General features: G+C 37.9%; 1 long non-coding RNA gene across 1 annotated transcript; it reads right to left on the minus strand.

The window, feature by feature from the left end:
- Positions 1–15,441: 15,441 nt before the first annotated feature.
- LOC132633438 (uncharacterized) lies at positions 15,442–27,970 on the minus strand. The gene is made up of 3 exons (XR_009579655.1): positions 27,785–27,970; positions 26,786–26,839; positions 15,442–15,711 (listed from the first exon to the last, which is right to left on the minus strand). It is a non-coding gene; the product is annotated as an uncharacterized LOC132633438 (long non-coding RNA).
- Between the last annotated feature and the right edge of the window lie 18 nt (positions 27,971–27,988).

Raw genomic sequence — 27,988 nt, forward strand, 5'->3', positions numbered from 1 at the left:
TAAGTAAGATCTTAATCAAGAAATGCAGCAAGCTTTACCAACTCTTTAAGTTCAAAGATTTTAACAAAAAAAAGCAGGTTAGCATGTGGAAGTTTAGAAGACAAATAAGCAGTTTCCTATACTTGACCTTGTAAACAAGTTATACCACTTAAACAAACATTCAGTCAAAGATGACACATTTAAACATGTATGAGATTACCAGAGGACATGGAGTGTGAGCAGCTATCAAGTTAAAACCTATCTTAGCACAGATCACTTCATGAGAACACATACAATATTCCAGCTATCTTTTAGCATATTCAAGTACTTCATTTGATTGCAGGTTATTTAGACAGAGACACCTCCACTAAGCCCAGCATATTTCGGTCACGACCAATCGGAGGGCCATGACGGGCACCCGGAACTAACCCACCCGGGCACCTATCATCGTACATTCACATTCACATCTAGGTGAGCCATATGGCCTGCTAACAATCTCTACACATCAGTAATGCCATTTCCATTGAGCTAGGGCACTTTTATATCAACATCAACAAACATGCCCATATACATATATTATATACAAGCCGACGAGGCTGACAAAATGATATACAAAATATGAGCCAACAATGCTACAAGACATCTAACTGTACTCAACTGTCTATGAGCCTCTAGAAAGAGTATGTGACAACATATGGACGGGACAAGGCCCCGCCATGCTCATATATACACAAAAGAATATTACCCACGGCTGCAGCTCCAAATCAAGTGGAGCTCCTCTAAGCAGTCTCTGAATAAGTAGCCTAAGGATCGAATCTATCTCTCTGTCCACCTGCGGGCATGATGCAGCGTCCACAACAAAAAGGACGTCAGTACGAATAATGTACTGAGTATGTAAAGCATAATCAATAGCATAAATAGAAGTATGAAAAATAAAATAAGATAGAAGTGTCATGGGATGATAGAGCCGTTTATACCTCTAGCGGCGTTCATCACATTCACTTACCCCTTTTCTAGTGGCAACCTTCCATTACATACACTTATACATATATAATAATATCATACCCGACAATAGAGGTTCGGTGTCTCACATACCCGGCCATGACAAGGCTCGGTGTTATACATACCTGGCCCTACCAAGGCTTAGTGTTATCCGTACCCAACTGCAGTGGTGCGCGCCTGATAGATATCATACCCGGCCATATACGCTCGGTGTTATTAATAGTCACACTTTGATATATATACACATAGGAGTACATACGTATCCTCAACATCATCATCATCATTACTTTCATTATATCGTTCCTTAGAGGGACAACTATCATAGGATGAGACCAATGGTATTGTGAGAATATCAAGACTTATGAGATTTAGCACTTCTAGAAAAGGACGCGTCATGGAAGACATGGCGAATTTCATGAATAGGTGTACAACAATGAAATCATGCCTTAAGAAGGAAGGGTTAGCCTTACATACCTCGTCGTCTCCTTAACAACTTAACGTTCACCACCAAGGCTTGAGAAATCTACATTTAAAAGGATTCATACCAAGGTTAAGCCTTAAAGACACTCTTAAATTCAAGCTAGAATAATTCATCAGCTAACGAAAATTGGGTAGCATTTCCCCTTAATTCATCTACTCCTATCAAATTCTAAAACAACTCCCAAACAACAACGACATTATCAACAATACCATAATCAAGAGACTTCATTCAAGTTAAGCATCATTCAATCCCCAAAACACCTTTCAAGATCACTCATAATAATAATCTCAACACAACTTCATATACACTTAAATACAACACTTCCTCAACATCGTTAGACTCACCTACAACAAAGTTATACTCATAACATGCCAAGAATACCAATTCAAGTTGACATGTAGCTCAAAATATCCTCAAATTCATACTTGAACTCCATTTTCACTTTTCTTCCTTCAACCACATGGTATAACAATCAAACAACTTTAACCATATGCAAGAGATGTAAAAACTTACTTTAATCTCACAAGAACAAGTCTTGTATCAACTTACTCCGCCAAAGTGAAAAACCCTAACATCAACACCAAAGGAAAACTTGAGTTCCATAAGCCCTAACAAGCTTCTTAGCACTTAAATCTCTTAATTATCTTAGATTTTCTTGGATTTTGGCTTGGATTAGTTTATAGACCTAGAGAAAGGGTTTTGGAGTGCTCAAGGATCTGGTTTGGGGAAATAATGAGTCCAAATGAAGTAGAACGAATTATATAAAGCGTGAGTTAAAAAACCCGTCGGGCAATCCTACGCCCACTTTGACGGACCGTAAATTCCAACTGTCTGTAAAAGTGGTCAGTCTAACATGGCTCACTATGAAAATTATACGGTGGTGCTCCACCATTTGACGGGCCGTCAAATGTTATACGGTCCGTCAAATGGTTCGTCAAAGTGCCATCTTCCGATAGGTTGCTCCTTTCGATTTGTTTGACTCTCAATCCTTATGGAGCCTTCTTGGCACTTGCATAACGCTTCATTAACCATACAAGAGACCCCATAGCCCCTCCTCAAGGCATTACTAAACAAAGTATAACTCAATCGTTGCGAAATCATCCCAAACATGACTTACATTCTACTTCCTTCAACAAACTTAATCCCACCGATTCATATGACTTCAAAAACTTAAAGTACTCACTTAAAGTTATCAAATACTCTCTTTAATCTCATAAGGACCTCATGTCCATTTTAGGCTCACGCTAGTCTACTCATGATTCACACGACTCGAAATTTCCTAGATGTAACATTCTTCCCCCCTTAGGAACATTTGTCCTCGAATGTTAAACTCTTAGAAATTATACAAAAATTTCACCAAAGTTTCCCCTGTAATATGGCACTACCATCTTGTCACAACAACCCAAAATATATCGCCTCACAGGGCTACAACAACAACAATTGCCACACACGACCAAGAAAGCATCAAAAGAAAACATTACATACCTGAGGACAATGGCGTCTCTGCCTGAGTCTCCTCTGGAGGTGGAAATAAATGTGGATACCTGAACCTCATGTTTTCCTTAGCTTCCCAAGTCATTTCCTCTCTATTGTTGTTTCTCCTTAAGACTTTAACTGAAGCTACATCTTTGGTTCTAAGTCTACTTGCCTATCTAGAATTGCAATAGAACTTCTTCATAAGACAATTGCTCAGTGACTTGGACAACATCTACTGGTACAATTTTGGAAGGGTCTCCAATGCACTTACGAAGCATCGATACATAAAAAACCGGATGGACTGACTCCAAATCCGAAGGTAGATCTAGTTCATAAGCCACTTGGCCTACCTTGCGTACAATCTCATAAGGTCCAATATACCGAGGACTGAGCTTGCCTTTTTTGCCAAAATCATAACGCCCTTCATTGGCGACACCTTTAAGAATATCCAGTCCTTCACTTGGAATTCCAAGTCTCGTCGACAATTATCTGCATAGGATTTCTGACGACTCTGAGCTGTTAATAATCGATCATGTATAAGCTTGACCTTCTCTGTAGCTTGTTGGATCAAGTCCGGCCCTATCAGTTTAGCTTCTCCTACTTCGAACCACCCAATTGGCGATCTGCACTTGCACCCATATAAAACCTCATACGGGGCCATTTGGATGCTAGAATCATAACTGTTGTTATAAGAAAATTCAATATGTGATAAGTGATCATCCCATCCCAACTACCTCCAAAATACAATACACATGCCCGTAGCATATCCTCAAGAGTTTGGATGGTACGCTCGGCTTGTCCATCAGTCTGTGGATGAAATATTGTGCTAAGACTCACTTGAGTCCCCAAACCTTCTTGAAAAGATTTCCAGAAATTGGCCGTAAACTTTGTCCCCCTATTGGAAATAATAGATACTGGAACACCGTGGAGTTGCACTATCTCTTTGATATAGAGCTTTGCATAATCTTCGGCTACATATGTAGTTCTGACTAGTAGGAATTGAGCTGACTTTGTAAGTCTATCAACAATTACCCATAGAGAATCATACTTACATTGAGAACGAGGTAAGCCTGCAATGAAATCCATATTAATCACTTCCCATTTCCAAGTCGGAATTTCTATAGCTTGCAACAATCCACCGGGCTTTTGATGCTCAATTTTCACTTGCTGACAATTAGGACATTGGGCCACGAATTCCGCTATATACTTTTTCATCCCATTCCACCAATATATAGATTTAAGATCATGAAACATTTTCGTTGCTCCGGGGTTAATAAAATAACGGGAAAAATGGGCTTCTTTCAAAATATGATGACGTAATCCGTCAACATTGGGAACACAAAACCTGCCTTGCATCGGAGAACTACATCTCCAGAAATCTCAAAGGATGACTTTTTCTTTTGAGAAAGTGTATTTCTGTAACGAACTAGTATGGGATCCTCATACTGGCGCTCTTTCATCTCAACTAATGGTGATGAAACACCTGAATTTTGAATGGTAGCTCCCATATCGTCCGAGTCCATTACCCGGACTCCTAGGCTAACTAACTGCTGGAGCTCACGAGCTAACTCTCTTTTCTCTAGCTGAACATCACATAAACTTCCCATAGATCTACAGCTGAGAGAATCAGCCACAACGTTCACCTTCGTGGGATGATATAGGATGTTAACATCATAATCTTTCAACAACTCCAACCATCGCCGTTGTTGTAAATTCAATTATTTTTTCTTGAAAATATACTGAAGGCTCTTGTGATCCGTATAAATATCAATATGGACACGATACAAATAATGTCTCCACATCTTCAATGCATAGATCACCACAGCTAACTCGAGATCATGCGTTGGATAATGTTTCTCATGTTTTCGCAACTGCCTTGAAGCATAAGCAATCACCTTACCATGCTGCATCAACACACATCCTAACCCAACGCCTGAAGCATCGTAATAGACAACATAGCCTTCCGATCCTCTGGAAGTGTCAGGACTGGGGAAAAAGTTAATCTATTCTTTAACTCTTGGAAACTACGTTCACAAGCATCCGTCGATTGAAATTTAGCTAATTTCTGAGTTAGCTTTGTCAATGGTGCAGAAATAGAAGAAAAGCCTTCTACAAACCTTCTGAACCTGCCAAACCGAGAAAACTACGATCCTTCATAGGTGTTGTAGGCCTTGCCCAAGTCTTCACAGCCTCAATCTTCTAAGTATCCACCCGAATATCATCGGCAGAAATAATATGCCCCAAGAAGGTCACTGAATTCAACCAAAACTCACACTTCAAAAAATTTGCTAATAGCTCTCGAGCCTGGAGAACTCTAAGGACAGTACGTAAATGGTTTGCATGTTCTGCCTCAGACCGATAATATACCTGGATGTCATCAATGAACACAATCACAAATAAATCCAAGAAAGGCCTGAACACATTGTTCATCAAATCCATGAATACCGCCGGTGCATTAGTTAGCCCAAATGACATTACCCGGAATTCGAAATAACCATATCTTGTTCAAAGGCCGTCTTAGGAATATCTTCCTCCCTAACTCTCACCTGATGATACTCGGATCTCAGATCTATTTTTGAAAATCATCTGGCACCCTGTAATTGATCAATAAATCATCAATCCTTGGGAGTAGATATTTATTGTTGATCGTCACCTTATTTAGTTGCCTGTAGTCAATGCACATTCACAAGGAGCCAACTTTCTTTCTCACAAACAACACGGGTGCTCCCTACGGGGAAGAACTAGCTCTAATAAAGCCTTTCTCAATCAAGTCCTTCAATTGTTCCTTCAACTCTTTCAATTCTGCGGGAGCCATTATATAAGGAGGAATAGATATAGGCTTGGTATCCGGTAGCACATCAATAGAAAAATCAATCTACTGCTCTGGGGGAAGGCCTAGAAGCTTATCCTGAAATACATCCGGAAACTCATTCACTAACGGGACAGACTGAAGAGTTGACGATTCGACTTCTATAGCTTGAACCCATACTAAGTGATAGATATATCCTTTAGCAATCATTTTCCTTGCCTTGAGATAGGAAATAAACCTACCTCTCGAAGACGTTGTATTTCCCTCCCATTCCAAAACTGATTCTCCCGAAAACTGGAAGCGAACCATTTTCGTTCTACAATTAACGTTGGCATAGCAAGAAGCCAACCAATCCATGCCCATGATAACATAAAAATCCACCATTTTCAACTTATGTAAATCAGCCATAGTATGATGATCACAAATCACAACTACACAATTTCTATATACTCGACTAGATATTACTGGTTCACCAACGGGTGGCGATACCTCGAAAGGTTTCATTGACTCCGGTTTGGCCCCAAATAGACTCGCAATATATAGAGTAACATATGGCAATGTGGAGCCCGGATCTATCAATGCATATACATCAAGAAACATATGGAAATGTGGAGCCCGGATCTATCAATGCATATACATCAAGAGAAAATACCAATAATATACCTGTAACAACATCGGGGGAGGACTCAAGATCCTATCGCCCAGCCAATGCATAAATACAGTGCTGAAGACCACTAGAACTGGAAGCTCCTTCTCTACCTCTACTGCAGCTGACTGGCGCCTGTGAACCTTGCCCCAGAGGACGTATAGATGATGAAGACCCGGCTACTGGCCCTGAAGGCTGAACCCTACCCCTACCACCAATCAAGGGGCAGTCACGCATGATATGGCCTGGCCGACCGTATGTATAGCAAACATCTGAACCTAATCGACACTGGCCCCATTGCAGCTTCCTGCACTGAGAACATCGTGGCATGGGTGGCATTGTCTGACCTGAGTCACCTCTGTAATGAGAACCTGAAGCCCTAAAACTCTGACTCGGCCCAGAGTGAGTAGACCTATCAAATCTCTGGCCCGTAAACCGTAGAGGCGCACTAGTCATAAAATGGCATGAATGCTTAGAAAACTGCTGTCTTTGCCCTCCTCTAAACTCACTAGTCAGGCCCGAAGATCTTGCCCTCTTGTTATAACCTCTGTCAAACTCACGCTCACTTCTTTGCGGATGTTGGCTTTCCTCCAAATTCTGGGCATGGGCTTGAATGCGAGAAATATTCATATTTTCTTGAAGGGACGCAGTCAAGCACTTATCCATCAAATGTGGCCCTAAGCCACTCACAAATCGGTGTACTCGATCACCCATATCTGCTACCATGGCCGGAGCATACATAGCCAAAAGGATTGAAGCGGAGACTATACTCTAAGGCACTCATACTTCCTTACCTAAGATTCAAGAACTTGTCGGCTCTAGCCCGCTAAACCTCTAGGGGCAAGTAATATCGAAGGAAAGCATCAACAAATTCTTGCCATACCGGGAGAGATGCATTGACTCCCCTAGAAGACAACCAAACCGCATACCAATGAACCGCAACATCCCGCAATCTCTACGATGCTAACTCCACCGATTTAACATGGAAAGCATACATTAACCGAAGTGTCCTCAAAATTCCATCAATAAAATTTTGAGGGTGCTCATCCGGCTTTGACCCGAAGAATTTTGGAGGGTTCAAGCGAATAAAATCGCGAGCTCTTGCACTAAACGCCCTATCCCCATGACCCATACCTTGCCGCTGGGGCTGAGCGGCAACCAATTGAGTCAACAATTGAATGGCCTCATTCATCTCTTGGCCCGAAACCTATGGTGGGGGAGCTGGGGTGCTGGAGCTAGGGTTGAGACTCCCTTATGCTCCTCATAAATAGGCAACGAGTGAGAGGACTGAGATTGAACCATATTTTGGGACTCACCTTCCTCTATATCCGTTGGTGGTACTCTTTCAGCTCGCTTTTCTGTCACTGTCTTGCTCTTTTGGGCTGCCGTAGCTTTCCTCTTTACAGGCATTTCTAAAATACATAACACACGGTTAAGGAAAGAGAAATCCTTATATCATGGCTCCATCGCACGATCTATGAAGAAAGAAGGTCATTCATTCCTAAATGCCCGCAACCCCCTGTTTATAAGTATGGCGCGCAACACACCCATAAACAAGACTCTACTGGACACGGCTCGTAGACACACCCTAGGATAAAACTGCTCTGATATCACTTTTGTCACGACCCAACCGGAGGGCCATGACGGGCATCCGGAACTAACCCACCCGAGCACCTCTCATCGTACATTCACATTCACATGTAGGTGAGCCACATGGCCTACTAACAATCTCTACACATCAATAATGCCATTTCCATTGGGCTAGGGCACGTTTATATCAACATCAACAAACATGCCCATATACATATATTATATACAAGCCGACGAGACTGACAAAATGATATACAAAATATGAGCCGACAAAGCTACAAGATAACTAACTGTACTCAACTGGCTACGAGCCCCTAGAAAGTATATGTGACATTATATGGACGGGACAAGGCTTGCCATGCCCATATATGCACAAAAGAATAGTACCCACAGCTGCAGCTCCGAATCAAATGGAGCTCCTCTAAGCAATCTTTGAATAAGCAGCCTAAGGATCGAGTCTATCTCCCTGTCCACCTGCGGGCATGACGCAGCATCCACAACAAAAAGGACGTCAGTACGAATAATGAACTGAGTATGTAAAGCATAATCAATAGCATAAATAGAAGCATGAAAAATAACATGAGATAGAAGTGTCATGGGATGATAGATCCGTTTATACCTCTAGCGGCGTTCATCACATTCACTTACCCCTTTTCTAGTGGGAATCTTCCATTACATATAGGGGTGTCAATGGTTTTCAAAAAACTGACTTAACCGACAGAATCGTACAGTACCGAACAGATTTTTAGGTTTCTTTTAATAAAACCGACGGTTTTTATATAAATTTATAACCTTACCGAATAATTAGGTTGGTTTTTAATTTTATAAATATAAACCGAAAAAATACCGAACCGAACCGAATAAGTATGTAATGTAAAATATATTTTATATATTAAATTTACATATAATAAAATATTAAAAATTTTGCCTTGGGTTTGGGATGATGAAAATGACTACGAGCCGGCAACATAATTAACACCTAAAGTTCCAACTCTAAAACCTATTATATTAATCCTATTGAACTTAAATTAGTTCTAGCATCTCGAGTAGTAACTAGTAAGCTACAAGGTATTCCAACGATTTTGGATAGAAAGCTACAAAATATCAGATATTTTTCCTCTCGTATTATTTTAAATTCTCTTAGTCGATACTCGATCTTAGTAGTCTCAGTTCTTAAGTCTCATCTTCATTGATTTTCCCCCCTCGTGCGATCTAAAATATATTTGTTTTTGCTTAACATTATTTTACACTACCGTAAAATAGTGGGATCAATCTCTATTCTTGTCATCTTTCATGTTTTCTTGATTCATCACCTTTTAATCAGTAAAAATATCTAGAGAGTTTTTGTCAAAGTCCTATAGAAATATTTATGATATTGTGTCTTAACTTTTACTAGTGACTATAACATGATGTTCTATTTAAAAAAAAAAAACCGAAACTTAACCGAACCGTACTGATACCGAAGAGAAACCGACATGATGGGACGGTTTTGAAAAGTCTAATTTTGGTTGTACAAAATGAAATAACCGAAAAATTGGTACGGTATAATATTTTATAAATTAACCGCCCGAACCGTACCATTGACACCCCTAATTACATACACTTATACATATATAGTAATATCAGACCAGACCATAGAGGTTCAGTGTCTCACATACCCGGCCATGATAAGGCTCGGTGTTATACATGCCTGGCCCTAACAAGGCTCAGTGTTATTCGAACCCAACTGCAGTGGTGCGCGCGCGATAGATATCATACCCGGCCATATAAGCTCGGTGTTATTAATAGTGACACTTTGATATATATATATATATATATATATATATATATATATATAGACTTATGAGCTTTAGCACTTCTAGAAATGGAGGCGTCATGGAAGACATGGTGAATTTCATGAATAGGTGTACAACAATGAAATCATGCCTTAAGATGGAAGGGTTAGCCTTACATACCTCGTCGTCTCCTTAACTACTTAACGTTCACCGCCAAGGCTTGAGAAATCTACATTTAAAAAGATTCATACCAAGGTTAAGCCTTAAAGACACTCTTAAATTCAAGCTAGAATAATTCATCAGCTAACGAAAATTGGGCAGCGTTTCCCCTTAATTCATCTATTCCTATCAAATTCTAAAACAACTCCCAAAAAAACAATGACATTATCAACAATACCATAATCAAGAGACTTCATTCAAGTTAAGCATCATTCAATCCCCAAAACTTCTTTCAAGATCACTCATAATAATAATCTCAACACAACTTCATATACACTTACATACAATACTTACTCAACATCATTAGACTCACCTACAACAAGGTTATACTCATAACATGCCAAGAATACCAATTCAAGTTAACATGTAGCTCAAAATATCCTCAAATTCATACTTGAACTCCATTTTCACTTTTCTTCCTTCAACCACATAGTATAACAATCAAACAACTTTAACCATATGCAAGAGATGTAAAATCTCACCTTAATCTCACAAGAACAAATCTTGGATCAACTTACTCCATCAAAGTGAAAAACCCTAACATCAACACCCAAGGAAAACTTGAGTTCCACAAGCCCTAGCAAGCTTCTTAGCACTTGAATCTCTTACTTATCTTAGATTTTCTTGGATTTTGGCTTGGATTAGTTTATAGACCTAGAGAGAGGGTTTTGGAGAGATCAAGGTTCTGTTTTGGGGAAATAATGAGTCCAAATGAAGTGGAACGAAATATATAAAGCGTGAGTTAAAAACCCGTCGGGCAATCCTACGCCCACTCTAACGGACCGTAAAAATTCCTACTGTCCGTCAAAGTGGTCAGTCTAACATGGCTCATTGTGACCATTATACGGTGGTGCTCCACCATTTGACGGGCCATCAAATGTTATACGGTCCGTCAAAGTGCCATCTTCCGATAGGCTGCTCCTTTCGATTCGTTTGAGTCTCAATCCTTATGGAACCTTCTTGCCACTTGCATAACACTTCATTAACCACACAAGAGACCCCATAACCCCTCCTCAAGGCATTACAAAACAAAGTATAACTCAATCGTTGCGAAATCTTCCCAAACATGACTTACATTCTACTTCCTTCAACAGACTTAATCCCACCGATTCATATGACTTCAAAATCTTAAAGTACTCACTTAAAGTTATCAAATACTCACTTAAAGTTATCAAATACTCTCCTTAATCTCATAAGGACCTCATGTCCATTTTAGGCTCGTGCTAGTCTACTTATGATTCACACGACTCGAATTTTTCGAGATGTAACAGTTTCAAGCTTCAAATCATGACTAAAACCTTTTAAAGTATACGGGACTTTAAGCTTAAACAAGATTCATGACAAGACTACACTATCATATTGAGATTTGGGAAAAGCATGTAGACGTCTTAATCATATACCTTCTATACTTAAACATTCACTATAAACATAACATGCTGGAATTCAATAAACCTAAACTTTTCATCAAACCATGGACATTAACGGACAATGATGATCAGAGGCTTCAATAGGCCAACAAACAAGGATAAAACATGCAACCTAAACTTAAAATAAAAACATATGAGAGGATTAAGGGTATGGGGTTGGCCTGATATGCACAAATATCCTTTTTTTTAAGCAGTAGTGTACACTTTCACCCTTCTTTTATGAACATGCAAAGAGACAAAGCTTTGACTTGGAAACAGGTTTCATAGAACAAATAGACAGGGACTAGACTCCACCAACATTATTCATTTAGACAAACAGGCATTTAGCTAAGTTTCTTGGAAGATTAGTTCATGTATGCAATAACACAGTTTAGCATTTACAATAGGGGATTAGAACAGTTCCATTCATTGCAACAATTAAGCAGTCATGTTCATAATAAGGTGAGCAAGCTTTCAACAAGTCCTTTTTAGGCTGTTTAGATCACTATCTTGTTCTTAAGGTTATATGAGACACAAACATCATGAAAGGGAGGGATATTGGGATTTAAATCTATGTATGGATGACCACAGTTTAAGCACAAAAATCATTGATCAAGTTAAACCTTGAAAATAACACTCAAACACAACTATGCGGTTAACTGATAAGCCATTCAGATCATTACACTATCATAAGATTTATTAACTAACACAATAAAACTTCAATAACTATACTGGACCATCACTAGTAAGGACATAAATAAGCAAGTAGCATAAGGTTTTCAATTAATCCATAAGTGACACAAGAAAATGATCAGTTAGGAACCTAAATATTCAGAGACAACCAAAGGTGAATCATTATTTCCTACATGCTAAGCCAATCGCTCCATAGGCTCAGATTTATACTAAATATTAAACCCTAATCAAGTTTAAGCTAAACATAATAACTAGCTACTGCATTCATACCAAAATGAAACTAAATAAGCTCTTAAAACTAATCTCAGACTAAATTAAGCACATAAGACCACTAAATAAGCTCTTAAAACTAATCTCAGACTAAATTTACCTCTTCTATGTGCAGCCTTGGTCGAGAATGGAATTGTTGGACCCTCTTTTGCTCCACAACCCAAAGCTCAGCCACAAAACGAGAGAAAAATAAAGATTAAAAATTTTACGTAAATTCGAATAGTTAAATATCTCAGCAAATTCCTAAACCCTAGGTAATTCGAATTCTTTGTAAGTATATATGAGTGAAGGTCTGTCTAAATTGTGAGATATGGGGTTCTTTATATAGAACCCCATATCTAAGAATTGGAAACCTAATTTTTGATGTGGGACTTGTAGTTTTGGGGGGGATTCCTCTTGAACTACCCCTCAAACTGATGTTAGCCAATCGAAATACAGGATTCAAATTTAATACAACAAAAACCATTAAGGAATTTCAGTATTTGACCGTAGCAAATGCAGAAAAAGCAAAAAATGGAAGATTTATACCTCATTTGGGTTGAGCCACGGTGGAAAGAGGGTAAGAAATTAATGCACTACCCAATCGGTGGAGCAGCTCTTCCATAAAGCAATTTTACGTCTGAAACATTGCCGTTTTCGACTTGATAACGCGAGGAAAGAGATAGCCACCTCTTGGCGGCTAGGGTTTCACCATGCGAAACCCTCACTTCTTCAAATGAAGTGTATAAAGGTTCGTTTGGTGTCCTGCATGCGTATATGTTTGTTGTTGAAGGGGAATTGGTCCGGGTCCGGTCTTTAATGGACTGGGCTCGATCCAAAAATAAAATAAATGAGGGGGACCTGCCTTCATATGTGTATACCGTGTATACACATATATACACCTATATATGTGTATATCTGTGCGTACATATGTATATGGAGGAGCAAAAAGGCATTTTTAATAAATAACGAAAATTAAAAACAAGTTAATTAATAAACACTCTAATTATAGCCGAATTGAAAATGATTAATCAATTAATCAAACTAAAGATACGGCTAATTGCATGAAAGGACTTAAATGTCAAATATGGCCCTAATTGACTTTAAACCATGAAATTAGCTAGTAGTCGCAAATGAACAAATTTTCAAATATAACCACAATCAAACACTTGATTAATTATGATTAATTTCAAAAATTGCAAATGCAAATTGATTATGCGAAAAATTAAAACTTGAGAGGAGAAATTATTATTTATTTAATTAATCAAATTTCTTGAATTAAACGGAGTAAAATACTTGTCAATTTGACACTTGATAAATTTGAACAATTAATCGAATAATTGTTTTAAGTTACTTTCTGATTAAACTTGACAAATACTTTAATATTAATAGTAAAATATGTTAATTATTTTTAAATGACTCACAATATGTATTTGAAGTTATTTTGCCAAACGAAAAGGCAAAATATTATCTAAATAATTGTTATAAAATCATTTTGATTTATAAAGAAAAATATATTTTGCTTCGTTTGATATTCAAGAACTCCGAATAATTAAATAAAATTATTGGAGGTCAAAAATTAAACACTCCAATTCTGCAATCTCCTTTGGCGGATTCTCAACTAGGTCCACAATTTGATCGACCTCTTTGATCTTGGCTCGGACTAATTTGATCTTTTCCCCTAGCCTACGAATCTTCCTACAAAGTGATCCTTTGTCCTTGCTAGCGGCATCGTATCCTGGAGTAGCATTGCTTTGACTTCTTCGCTCGTCCATGATAGCAAATCAAATATTTTAGGAGGTGCAAAGGGTTAGTTTTCTATGTACGTGGTTTTTAACTAATTGGCATTTCTTTGTGTATTTCTTTGGGATAGTGATTGGAACGTAGAATCAACGAATCATTCAAACGAAATACATGAAACACATAAGCATTTAATCATATAGTCATGCAATAAATTATTCTACTCGCATTTCAAAAGCATAGTCAACCTAGTCGATTTGAAACATGAATGTGCCATTTGCATCAAACCATTGCCCCATAAGTCAAAGTTTCATTAATAATATTTTCCCTAAGGGGTTAGAAAAGATCATAAAGCAAAAAGAAATAAATCAACATAAATGTCCTCCAATAGATGATGACGAAGCTCTCTCAATCCTTGCCTTCTTAGCCTTTTGAAGGGTAGTCTGGATATGGAGATGGGTCGATTCAACAAGGCATCCATCAAAAACCCTTTCTCTATGAAGGTCATCGGTACGGTATCATCCATTGTCTCCTTCATTCGATCATCAAGCTCTAACAAGAAATCATGTGTGACCTCTAACTCATGTGTCAAACTATCTATGATGGCTTGATCATGCTTCATCTTCTCCAAGTATTTGGCATCTCTATCATTTGCTCGCCTTTGGATCAAGTGGGCTCTGATTTCGGCCTTAGAAGCCTTGTCTTGGATACAATGATAAAGGATAGGACCAAGGGCAAGGGTGCCTTCAAAGTGGGCCCTCAACCAATCTCTATAGTCTTCATCACAACCCGGGTTAAACCTATCTTGAGCTAAGGTATTCAGACCCCAAATGATGCGACCATTCCATTCTCAAACTATGTCTCTACCCTTTTGGATCTTGTTTTCCTAGTAGTCGATTATGAATTCTAACATGTTTCTAACCTGGGGTATGATCTGGGCCCTACCAAACTGTCTCAATACTTGAGCAGGCACATAAGGGAGGATCCCTCGGTTTCCCATAAGCGGTATGAATGAACACTTTCGACTCTTGGCGATAACAGAATTAGATTTGAAATCGGCGAACATCCATTGTATGCTGCCCTTTTTAAGCCTAGAGAAGATGAATTCCCAACTTTTCTCAGTCTGCTATCCTATGTTTGGGAAATGAGCGTAGGTCATCTTTCCCTATTTGCTTGCTCAAATATTGGGTACCCTCGACCTTGCTCAAATGCTTAATGATTCACCATTGTAGGAGTAGTTACACCCTTGGAATTAATTGTAGTGATTTTGGCATATACTTAGGGCTCGGTACATATCGGCAAGGATGATGGGGATTAGGTCAAAGTACTTGGTTTCCTCGTTTGAGTTTATGACATGAAAGAAAAGTAATGTAAGTCTCAAAAATATAATAAAAATAAGTACGGAAGTAAAAAAAAAATCCACCCCAGTAGCTGGTCTAGTCATACAAGAGCATCTAAACTAATTACTACAAGTCTGAATAATAATACATAATAGTTTCAAAATCATGTCTCAAAATGGAAAGCAAGACATAATAATAGGAAGAGTCTTTGGGCAGCGATCGTCCTCAGGCTCACCCTGAAGAGACTCGAATCAGCAATCCTCGAATATCAGCCACTAGGGGTAGAAGTAGATCTATCCTGGTACTCTGCATTCATTTATGAATACAGAAAGTGCAGGTTAGTATAAACAAGTACTGGTAGGTATCCTAGGTCGTCCTCAGTTGGCTAACATATATACAGAAAGTAAATGAAAGATAGGCATGCTCACAATCAAGTACAAGTATAATACAATCTCATCAATACATATCAAGTCCTTAAGTATCAACAATTCACATCAGTATTCAAACCATCAACTACCAACAAGGTTCCATAACTGATCAAGTCTATAGTGAAGTATCTAAACCCGAGTGTTCCTAGTCTCATCATATCCGATCAAGTCTATTGTTAAAGCATATAATCTCAAGTATTCCAAGTACTCATCATAACCAGTAAAATATTCAATCAAATATCCGATCAAGTATCCACAACTCAATAACAATCCAATCACAATGATGATAACAAGTGCAATGCAATGCAATGATATGGATGACATGAATGCAATGGCCATATATCAATATCGTGCACACATATGCCTCGAGAGGAACATCATGTTTATGTCACTTCGCAACACACAACCTAGAGATGACATTTCCACCCTTCACGCTTGCCAACCATCTCGTACCACATAGTATAGAATGGTCGCACAATTAGTATAAAACCTCCCAAGTAATTTCAAAAACAACATAGGCCACATCGTCATATATATATACAACATCTCTTATCAACACTCTTTCGGCTTTGGTAAATGACCTCGGATCACGGACTCTTATCTCTCTTTCACGCTCTCCGGCAAAGACCTCGGAGGCTACACTCTCTCACTTATCACCATCAGTCCCATAATCATGCAACATCAATGTATCATGAAAATGGGTATGAATACGATGCAATATAATATCAACAACTAATTCAATCCCAAACAGTACCACACAGGGCACACAAGTAATATCAATAATAAGGCTACACAATAAGCCACAATGAAATCACAATTCTCATCCCTAGTCTCAATCAAGTATAGCACTGCAATATCATAGTCATGATATATCACTAATGACAAATACCCAATGTCTCAATGTGGCAACGAGCCAGTAAGTAAATAGATCAAGGTAAGTAAACAACACAAGGAGGTAGCTAGCCGCAAATCTTATAACAAGGCCCAACCTAAGTCAATATCTAACCCAACTTCATACCCGAAGTTTTACATGTTTTCTCCAACACAAACTAACTATACATATGTTTTGCTAATCGAAATCTAACCAGAAGGTAAGCCGTAACCTACTTGGAAAGCCGAACAACAATCTCCAACAGTCAAACCTTAGTCTTGTCCATCCTTTGTGCCTCATGATAATGAAAGTCTAATCATATCCGGATATGAAATTAGAATCAAGAAGCATATACCAAAATAACCATATTCCTAATCAAGTCCCAAACCCTACCTCATGGAATGAGGAAAACGAGGGAATTCGAAGGATAACCATAATAGTCTTAGAAGAATTTCAAATCAAAAAGTTAGTTCAAAAACCCATTCCCAACCTCAAGGGGAAAAATGGTCATTCATAAGAAAATCGATTTCAATAAGGTCAAATTATTAATCTAGGAAGTCATAGGAATTCAATGGTACCCATATTAACATACTTTAAATCCGAACCCAAAAAGTCTCTAAAAATAGGAATCCGAGCCACGAAGGGAAAAATAGGAAATTTAGTTCAAAATAAGTTTACCCATTATTTATGGAGCCTATATACCAAAATTGAGTGAAATCCATCCACTAATTGATGTTTAATTGAAGAAAAACCACGTTCAAGCTTAGGGTTTCAAATCCCCAATTTACCTCCCTTAATTCAAGAATCTTAGCATGAAAAAATCCTACTAAATGATGGAATAACCATACAAAGGTATTTGGAATCTTACCCAAATGATAATTCTTAAAAGTGTCTTCAAGTCTCCCAAAATCGAGCTTCTACGATTGTGAGAAACCCCAAGCAAGTAATAAAAATGAAAATGCCCAGCTTTCCGACCCATATCTGGTGCTAGAACAATCCCAAAGATCACTTTTGATACCTCCAATAGATTCCTTGCGAAATTTCATTCAAGTTAGGTTTTTGAATCACCTCATTTGGCTTTAAAATGAGTGAGATATGGTGGTTTCAATTTTTAGAAGAAGTCAGAAATTAAAGGACAATCTCAGTGGCAATTTCGTAATTTTCAGCAAAAATCACACCAGAAAAATCTACACAGCAAAATTTTAGTAAAATGCCAATATCTCCTTATGCAATGGCGAAACGCGACGATTCTTATTGCTACAGCTTTAAAATTACAATACAGATCTAATGGTTCAATCGAAACACAACGCAAAGCTCATTTGCTCATTGTGGTACCTTTTTTGCTCAAAACGACGTTGAAACCAAAAACAAATGTCGTACAACTCAAACACATCCTAAACTTATCGGAATCTAACTAAAATTTGTGAATAAGTCCAAAATCATCATACGAACCTACTCGAACCCTCAAAACATCCAAACGGGACCGTCTTGACCCGATGTTGACCTTGGTCAACTCCAAATCATACCAAAAGCTAGTTTCTCAACCAACCACCCGAACCTCTCGGGAACCGAACCAACGACTCGACTATGACATTCTGGACCTAATGGAACTATCGCGATTCGATTACGGGCACGTTTACCCAAAAGTCAACTTGTGGTCAAACTTCTCAAACTTAAGCCTTCAAAATTCCAAAACTTAGATTTTCTTCTTCGATTCTCATCCGATCACCTCACGAATGAATCCACCCATCCCCACAAGTCATAAACATCACAACAAAGCTAACAGAAATAAGAAATCTCGGATCCAGGTCTAATTTCTTTCCATGACCATCTTTTCACCATAAATAGGCATATTAAACATTAACCGACTTAATTGTCAAAAACCAAAAAGACGAACTCTAAAATTATCCCGTCAGTTTTCACAAATCATAACTAATATTTCAAATCTAACGGAATCTTCAGATTGACAATCAGAGCACGTTTTCCCAAAGTAAACAATTTATCTAAATAATTGAATGCCAAAATTTCTAAGGTGAAACCTTCTCTCGAAGTGAACCAAGTAATATTCGTTTGACTTCAAATTTGGCTACCAAGTCAAACTAATTATAACAGAGCTTCTGGAATAGACAAGACGCTAACTAGAGCACCGGTTCTCAAAACGACCGACCGGGTCATTACGTCAGGTGCCTCGAGGACCATTTCGAATTTTAGATTTGTGTGCATCTACAAAACAAAGCACAGTTAATTATCCACCCCCATGGACAAAGGTTTAGTATACAGGAACACAAAAATTTTCCATTTAGCACATAGTGGGATGCAGTGTCTTTTGGGTCATTGACCGTCTTGACACAAGGTAGTCTCCTTAATGGGTTTTAGATCCGTCTCAAATATCCAAAACCTGTCTAGGCAAGTATGCGCTAATCTGCTGGGATTTGACTTAGCTCTATCCTAGTCAATGCTAGAGTGGGACGACCGCATACCAACTCCGCGTTCAACGTGTTCCAAAGAAAGTATTTTGGTTTTTTAGTGAAGACTAGACCGCGAACCCGCGTGTCCCCTTTGAAATCATGCTTTTTGCTAGTTGTGGCAGAGTTCATGAAATGAATGCATGACAGTTTATAGTTGCAAGAAATTAAACAAGTAAGCAAATATTCACAATTATATTACATTATATAAAACCCTTATGGTTAGAACCTAGAAAATCCACGGCGGAGTCGCCATCTGTTACGGTTCACTTTTACGTGAGTGCATAAATGCTACTAAGAGGTTGTGGACTCTATTTGGATTTTAATATTTTTAGAGTCGCCAATTTATAAGGGAAATTAAGAAAACCAAGTTAAAAGGGTTTATCAAACAAGAACGATCCCTTTTAAACTAGAGTTCGAGGTAAGGGTTCTGGTGATCCCTTAGGGAAGGTTTTAAGCAACCTAGTATTAAGGATCCGTAGAATACAGGTTACCTACAAGTTTCAATGTGTGATTAACTGTGATTATTGTTTTCTTTCTTACAAAACTATCATGTCATATCAACATTCCTTTTGGCAGAATATTTCTCTTAAAGTAGTATTTCTACTAACTTGGTCCAATCTCATGATTTTTAATCCTTATAAGTTTATGTTTTAGGAAAATTGAGTAGATCTCCTTTGAAAAATAGCATAGGTTTTATTGGTATACATAAAAGGATTTTGCTTGTTTTTGTATCATCTTAGACCATTTTACGGTCAACCATATTCTTCCAAAGCCTCTTACTTCAAATATAGGTCCAATATGGATTCTCTTGTTTTATTTCCTTAAAGGTTTGGGTCTTGGGCCCAAAAAGGTTTAAAATGCCTTAAGTCCATAAATTTAAGAGTCCATTTTTTATACTAGTGTATTTCCAGAAATCGGTTATACCTTGATTAGAAAATCAACCTAAAATGAAGTATATAAATTGAGCCCAATTCATTTTGGTTCAAAACCAATCCACTTATTTTTTCTAGATTTTTGAAGGCTTAAAGGCCTAAAACAGGTCCAATTTTCTTATTCCAAAATCGTTTACACATGCATATACTACTAATTTTCCAGTTTGATAATTTTAAAAGACTTTGTAAAAATCCAAAGTTCATCAATTTCATGCAATACTACAAATCGTTTTAAGAAAATGTTAACTGCTACACGAATTTCCTAAATGCTAACGCATTTGGGTTCCAATATTTATGCAAGTATTCATACAAATAAATATGCATATATATGACAAATATGAAACAAAAATGAGGGAGTAAGGCTAGTCGGCCTACCGAAGCCCACCAGTTGACCATTTCACCCATGGTTGGGCCTTCGCGGGTTTGGACTCGATGAAGAGGAAGATGTTTGGCCTCTGGCCCAATAATAGCTTACAGAAGTTTAGCCCGAGTGGCATGCGTTGAGGAATTCATGCAAAAGAGGGAGAGGAAAAAGAAAGATATCGGTTATAACATACCCATAATTATCAACTTATGCCAAGGACAAATAACTAAGGGAAAAGGACACTGTGTGTCCACTCAGCCAAACTAATCCTACATTTGACCACTGTTTAGGCTTAATCCCATCAAGAGTTCAGTCGGCCCAAATTAATGCCAAAAAATGGCCAGCCGGCCCAAAATAATGCCAAGGTTGAGCGGCCCAACAGCCTAGGCGCTTAAAAAAAAAAAGATTTTTGTGGCGACTAAGTCGTCACAAAAACATCGCCACTAAAGGACTGATACATAAAAATCAGGCTTTTTAGTGGCAATTAAAAAAGTCGTCACTAAAGGTTAAATATCCCAAAACATGTATAATTCCAATATTTGGAATTATATATACACTTTATATACAGCTCTGAAATTATATACACATATTGGAATTATATATACATTTTATATACAAGAATGATACAGTTTATTTATATACATATGCTAGAATTAATTATACACTTTATATACAAGAATGATACAGTTTATTTATATACATATGCTGGAATTAATTATACACTTTATATACAAGAATGATGCAGTTTATATACATATGTTGGAATTAATTATACACTTTATGTACAAAAATGATACAGTTTATATAGATATGCTGGAACTAATTATACATTTATCATACATAAATTATACATTTATTATACACATATTATATAATAATGATATGATATTTTTTTTACATATACAATAGCGATACATATTATATACCACAATGATACGGTTTCTATGATACATTTTTTATACGTATGATACACTTGTTATACAAGACTGATACAGTTTATATACACATGTTGGAATTATATATACACTTTCTATACAAAAATGATACATATTATATACAAAAACGATACAATTTTCTATTCTATAATACACATTTTATACACAAATGATACATATTATATACAAAAATGATACATACCTTAGTGATTCATATTTTATACAGTTTCTATACATTAGAGATAGGTACTGATATTCTCTCTTTTGTTATTCCTTGTTTTCATCTTGTTTTCGATATGTTTGTCCTTATCTGACCTTTTATCTTGTTTTCCTCTCTTGAGCCGAGGGTCTTTCGGAAATAGCCGCCCTACCTTTCAAGGTGGGGGTTAGGTCTGCGTACACTCTACCCTCTCCAGACCCCACATGGTGGGATTATACTGGGTTTGTTGTTGTTGTTGTAGAGATAGGTACTGATACATATTTTTATATGGAAATGCTACATATTATATACAAAAATCGCCTCAGAGTTTTTTGGGATATTTCTTGCTAAATATACACATATTATGCATGTTTTGCGATGTTTAATCTTTAGTGGCGACTTTTTTAATTGCCACTAAAAACATGATTTTTCTGTAGGAGCCCTTTAGTGGCGACTAAAAGTCGCCACAAAAAGTCCATTTTTTTTTAAAAAGCGCCTGGGCTTTTAGTGGCGACTTTTAGTCGCCACAAAGACTTGCTACAGATTTTCGCTAGCGGATGGAAATAGTTTATGGGCTAATTTTTGGGTTTGGGAATAGATGGGCCAGCGCGTGGGATTATTTATGGCCCAGCGGCCATTTGTGTCCTTTTCCCAATAACTAAATCATATGTGCAAGAGCAGATTCAGTTGCATATTTTTGTATGTCAGAATATATCACAAGGCAAAGAAGCAAGCCCAAATAACAAGATTAATCATAACAAAAACTTGGGCTGAAATTAAAGAGAATTCACAGAAAAACAGGCCCATTCCAAAGGAAGACAGTGCAGAGAACAAACAAAATAGGCTGAGGCCCAAATCAGATATTCAGATAGAAACACAAAACAGGCCCATATGGTCTAACTAAATAAAGGTTCCAAGTAAATTCCTTTAGGATATACCACTGATATACTCTATATACCTCCCATATATATCAAGGCATATGTATAGGTTGTATATCACTATATGCCTGATGTATATACTCTAATATCGACACTAAGAATGAAAAAACAGAAAAGGGGAGAAAGGGACTTTCATATCATCACATCACATTTGCAAAATACAAGCCCAAACTTTCTGCATAGCTCATGTCACTCTAATCAAACATCAATACAGGTCTTCTAGTTCATATCCATCTTCTTCTTTAAATCCTCCTCCCATTAGGGACACTATATAAAAGGTTCTCTCCTCCAAAGTGAGCAAATGATCAGTCTTCAAGTTAGAATTAATGCACATATGCTAATTTTAGATGGGAATCTCTCCAATCTCTTTAGACTAGTACCAGGTCTGCTTCCTTTTTTTATCTTAGACTGGTTTAACTCAAATAAAAGGAAAAGGACAGTGCCACAACTCAATCATCTCTTTTATCACTGCTTTTATTTGATTCAAACTAAGTGACAGTGACACATACTCAGGTTGCCCCCTCGGTTTCAAATAAAGAGGAAAGACCAAGTTGAACTTCAACTTTACTCAATATCAAACTAAAAATAGTTTAGGGGAGCATACAAGACACACAAACCATCTTACCATATCCAAAACTTTGAAACATGCTGTACAGTTGATCAGAAATAGAGGGAAGGCACACATACTTTAGGCTTTGTGATTTTACAATCAAGCAAGATAGTCACAGATCCAGTTTTAGCTATTAAGAGCAGCATGATTCATGATTAAGACAAGAATTTTCATGTTAATTGCCTGTCAGCTCCAAACTTAATACTTATATGGACCTTAGAGGGTCCCATGGAATTGTAAACCACGAGAAGGAACCTCAGCAACCTAAGAAAGATAGTACTAGGCTGAGTGTAACTCAAAGCCTTCCCTAAACCCTCTCAGGCCCTAAGTAAATCACTTCTCATTTCCTTACAAAAAACAAGTGACAACCTCACCAAATAAACCACACTAATTTCATTTTATCTATACAAAGCAAAGCACTTAAATCTTTTAAAATGACTAAGGCTAATCAAACAATTCATGAATACATAGTCATGTGAGTGTTCTAACAGACAAAGATTTTGAACCAATCAACACATTTGAGCAACAAAGGTACAAGTCTGGAGTAAGCTATCTATAGTTTCAATCAAGTATCATATTAACAAGCCTCTATCCAGTGTTAATGATCATTAGGCTACTCTGATGCATTTTGTTTTAAGGAGTAGTCACATTAGGCTAATAGGGAAAAATTTATCAATATTCTCATACAAGTGAAAGTTAGGCCAGATGAAAACATGGAGAGGATGTCTATATTTGCTAATGGACTTGTTTCACACTAAACCATGCTTTCAAAACATTTATAACTAGCCTAAGTAGATGCATCATAATACATTAAAAAAAGAAGCTAAGTCACACCCAGGTTTATGTAACAGGTTAATGATTAGGTAAGCTGCACTTTGAATAAAGGTCAACCATTATGAAAGTCTCAGTGATGACTAGTTTAGCTTACATCTGTTTGAAATAGGCATTTAACATAGTTTATCATAATTGTAGTCACATCCTTTGATATTCATCCAGTTGCAAGTTATATTATGTGCCAATAACTAGACTGAGATCATAGATAAGAAAATATCCTAATTAATCTAACATACATCTGATCCTATAGTAACTAAGCTAGGTTAAACAGAGTTTTAAGCATGCTCATAACGAACCATGACTATCAATACATTAAACAAGACAACAACAACAACAATAACAACAACAAGCCCAGTATAATCCCACTATGTGGGGTCTGGGGAGGGTAGAGTGTACGCAGACCTAACCCCCGCCTTGAAAGGTAGGGCGGCTGTTTCCGAAAGACCCTCGGCTCAAGAGAGGAGAGGAAAAGGAAAAAAAAAAAAGGACAAGACAAAAGGTTAGATATAATCAAGCGTATCAAAAACAATATGAAAGCAAGAAAGTCATGGTAAAAGGAGAATTAACTGCTATAAATAACTATGAAAATGAAAACAATGAAAGTAAATAAGCCATTATAAACCAACAGATACTCGCAGAAATCAAGAGACAAGAAACTATAGAACAACATAACTACTCTTAAGGTAGGATAACGCGACTACCTACTATCCTTCTACCCTAATATGAGTCCTTCATACCCTCTTATCTAAGGTCATGTCCTCCATAAGCAGGAAATGCGCCATGTCCTGTCTAATCACTTCCCCCCAATACTTCTTCGGCCTACCTCTACCTCTTCTGAAACCGTCGCTGGCCAACCTCACGCACCTCCGCACTGGGGCATTTTCATCTCTCCGCATCACATGCCCAAACCATCTCAGCCTCGCTTCCCACATCTTGTCTTCCACTAAGGCTATTCCAACCTTGTCTCGGATGACTTCATTCCTAATCCTATCACTCCTAGTGTGCCCACACATCCATCGCAGCATTCTCATTTCCGCCACTTTCATCTTCTGAACATGAGATTTCTTGACTGGCCAACACTCCGCCCCATACAACATAGTTGGTCTAACCACCACTTTGTAGAACTTGCCTTTAAGTTTCGGTGGCACCTTCTTGTCATACAACACTCCGGAAGCAAGCCTCCATTTCATCCATCCTGCACCAATACGATGTGTGACGTTATCATCAATCTCCCCATTTCCTTGTATAATAGACCCAAGATACTTGAAACTATCTTTCTTCTGTATGACCTGGGTGCCAAGCTTCACTTCCACGTCAGCCTCCTGTACTATATCACTGAACTTGCACTCCAAGTACTCTGTCTTGGTCCTACTCAACTTGAACCCTTTAGACTCCAGAGTTTGTCTCCAAACCTCCAGCTTAGCGTTAACCCCGCTGCGAGACTCGTCAATCAGGACTATGTCATCCGCAAATAACATACACCATGGCACCTCACCTTGAATTTGCCGCGTCAATCCATCGATCACCAAGGAGAATAAAAATGGGCTAAGAGCTGATCCCCGATGCAACCCCATCACCACTGGGAAGTGCTCTGAGTCTCCTCCCAAAGTCCTTACCCCGGTCTTGGCCCCATCAAACATGTCCTTGATCGCCCTAATGTACGCCACAGGTACACCTCTAGCCTCCAAGCATCTCCATAGAACCTCTCTCAGCACTTTGTCGTATGCCTTTTCTAGGTCGTTGAATACCATGTGCAAGTCCCTCTTCCTCTCCCTATATTGATCCACCAGTCTCCGTACAAAATGAATAGCTTCTATAGTTGAGCGCCCCGGCATGAATCCAAACTGGTTCTCTGAGATAGACACGCCTCTCCTCACCCTCATCTCCACCACCCTTTCCCACACTTTCATAGTGTGGCTTAGCAGCTTGATCCCTATGTAGTTGTTGCAACTTTGAATGTCGCCCTTGTTCTTGTACAATGGAATAATTGTACTGCATCGCCATTCTTCGGGCATCTTAGTCGTCTTAAAGATGACATTAAAGAGTCGAGTCAACCATTCTAAACCTGCCCTGCTTGCAGTCTTCCAAAATTTCCCCGGAATCTCATCGGGCCCGGTCGCTCTTCCCCTACTCATCCTACGAACAATACCCTTAACTTCTTCAACCTTTATATTCCTACAATATCCAAAATCATGACACCTCTCGGAGTACTCCAAATCTCTCAACACAATATCTCTGTCCCCTCCATCGTTCAAGAGTTTGTGGAAGTATGACTGTCATCTCCGTCTAATGAGAGCGTCCTCCACTAGTACCCTACCATCCTCGTCCTTGATGCACTTCACCTGATCCAAGTCGCGCGCCTTTCTCTCCCTCGCCTTGGCTAGTCTGTACAACTTCTTATCCCCGCCTTTGTCCTCTAGTTCGGCATACAGGCGTTCAAATAAACCTAGGCTAGAGCATTTAAATAAACCTAATCATGAAACTAATAGGCCGGAATATCCTTAAAACTAACTGAACAGGCTTAACAAAAACATCATACTCAAAAGACTACAATAATTAAACTATGACCAATTAAACGATTACATTGATTTATCAAAGCTAACCTAAACCATAGCTAAACTAAAACTATATTAGCATACTTAGGAAATTAATATTAAGCTAAGCTAAACACTCATAGCTGATTAATCAAGACTTAAACTAAACTAAATAACACTAAAACACATATCACAAACACATAAAACAGAAACACATAGAAAGCAAATACAAAAATGCTAAAAATAAATAAAAGGAGAGAAAATTACCTCTTCTTTGCCCAGCCTCTGTCGAAAATGGATTTGACGTCTTATGCTTCTCCCCTAACTCAACCACAAAAAAGAAAGACAAACTTGAGAATTTGAACCTAATTAAGTAAAGGTTTCAACAAAAATGCTAAATCCCTAGTTAAATTAGGTGTTTTTTGCTCTGAAATTGAGACTTGTCTGTGGGTAAATTAGGGGTGTCAAATGGGTTCAGCTGAAATTGACCCAATCAAAATGGGCTGAGGTGATAAATGGGTTGGGCTAACATTGACTTAAAAAGTTACTTGGGCTGAAATAGGCTAAAAATGGGTTGGGTCATGACTCGCCCAATTTGCCCCAATTTTTTGAAGGGTCTATTTTCTAGAAAAACATTTCTGTGGAAAATATTTTCTAGAAATACATTTTTTGCAAAAAATATTTTTGCGGATTTTTTGAAAATATTTTTGAGGAAAACATTTTCCGTGGTAAATATTTTCGAGTAAAACATTTTTCGTGAAAAATATTTCCCTTCATATTAAACACACTACAAACTTATAATATACATGATAAAAGAAAAGTGTATACATAAAAAAAATAGAGTAAACTCAAGCAATAAACCCAAATTTAAGTAGATTCTAAAAAGGGGCTAGAATTGGGCTAAGTTGGAGATCACTTTAAAATGGGCTATGTTGGGTTGGGCTAAAATCAGCCCAATATGAAATTATCTTGAGCTCAACCCATAAAATTTTGGGCAGGTTGGGCGGGCAATCACCTTTTGGGCCAAATTTAACACCCCTAGCGTAAATGGTAGAAATGAGGTTCTTTATATAGAATCCCAAAACCCCAATTTTCTGGTTGTGAATCGATGTGGGACAATGAGTTTTCTTTTGAAGGATTCCTCTTGAATCCTTGTGATTCATTGAAAGCCAATAGAAATCGAGAACAAATGGCTAGAAACCATTAAGGTTTCGTCCTTATTTGACCGTGAATTGCAGAAAAGTAAGAGAGAGGGTAAGATTTTACCTTGTTGGTGGTTCAACGGTGGAGATGAATGAGAGAGGGTAAGAGAAATTAATGCTCTTACCTGAAAAGTGGTAGCATCAACTCCAACAAGCAACGTTCGCCTGTAATTTTGACATTTTTGGCCGGTAATGACGAAGAGATAGAGAGAGAGAGAGAAAAGCCAACAGGTGGCTAGGGTTTGCTAATCCTTTCAAAGGAACGAAA

This window comes from Lycium barbarum, chromosome 1, assembly GCF_019175385.1.
Source record: "Lycium barbarum isolate Lr01 chromosome 1, ASM1917538v2, whole genome shotgun sequence".
Lineage (NCBI taxonomy): Eukaryota > Viridiplantae > Streptophyta > Magnoliopsida > Solanales > Solanaceae > Lycium > Lycium barbarum.